Source organism: Bombus pyrosoma, unplaced genomic scaffold (assembly GCF_014825855.1).
Source record: "Bombus pyrosoma isolate SC7728 unplaced genomic scaffold, ASM1482585v1 HiC_scaffold_4726, whole genome shotgun sequence".
Classification (NCBI taxonomy): domain Eukaryota; kingdom Metazoa; phylum Arthropoda; class Insecta; order Hymenoptera; family Apidae; genus Bombus; species Bombus pyrosoma.
In genome coordinates, this window is record NW_025219986.1 from 103,128 (window position 1) to 104,162 (window position 1,035).

Here is a 1,035-nt window from a genome sequence, read left to right on the forward strand (position 1 = left end):
ATGTAGTATTACGTTACAACGTATAACGCTATATGGTAATACGTTATAAATAATAACGTCAAGTAGTATTACGTCATAACGTATAACGTTAAGTAGTATTACGTTATAACGTATAACGCCATGTAGTATTACGTTATAAGGTATTACATCATGTAGTATTACGTTATAGCGTATAGCGTTATGTAGTATTGCGTTATAAGGTATAATTTTATGTAGTATTACGTTACAACGTATAACGTTATATGATAATACGTTATAAATTATAACGTTAACTAGTATTACGTTATAAGGTACAACGTTGTGTAGTACTACGTTGTAAGGTATAACGTTATGTAGTATTACGATATAACGTATAACGCCATGTAGTATTACGTTATAAGGTATAACATCATGTAGTATTACGTTATGACGTATAACTTCATGTAGTATTATTTTATAACGTATAACGTTATGTAGTATTGCGTCATAACTTATAACGTTATATACTATTACGATATAACGTATAACGTTATGTAGTATTACGTTACAACGAATAACACTGTGTAGTATTACGTTACAACGTATAATGTTATATGGTAATACGTTATAAATTATAACGTCAAGAAGTATTACGTCATAACGTATAACGTTCTGTAGTATTACGTTATAACGTATAACGTTATGTAGTATTACGTTACAACGTATAATGTTATATGGTAATACGTTATAAATTATAACGTCAAGTAGTATTACGTCATAACGTATAACGTTATGTAGTATTACGTTTTAACTTATAACGTTATGTAGTATTACGTTATAACATATAACGTCATGTAGTATTATGTTGTAAGGTATATCGTTAAGTAGTATTACGTTATAACGTATAACGCCATGTAGTATTACGTTATAAGGTATAACATCATGTAGTATTACGTTATAGCGTATAGCGTTATGTAGTATTGCGTTATAACTTATAACGTTATATACTATTACGATATAACGTATAACGTTATATGGTATTACGTTATAAGGTATAACTTCATGTAGTATTACGTT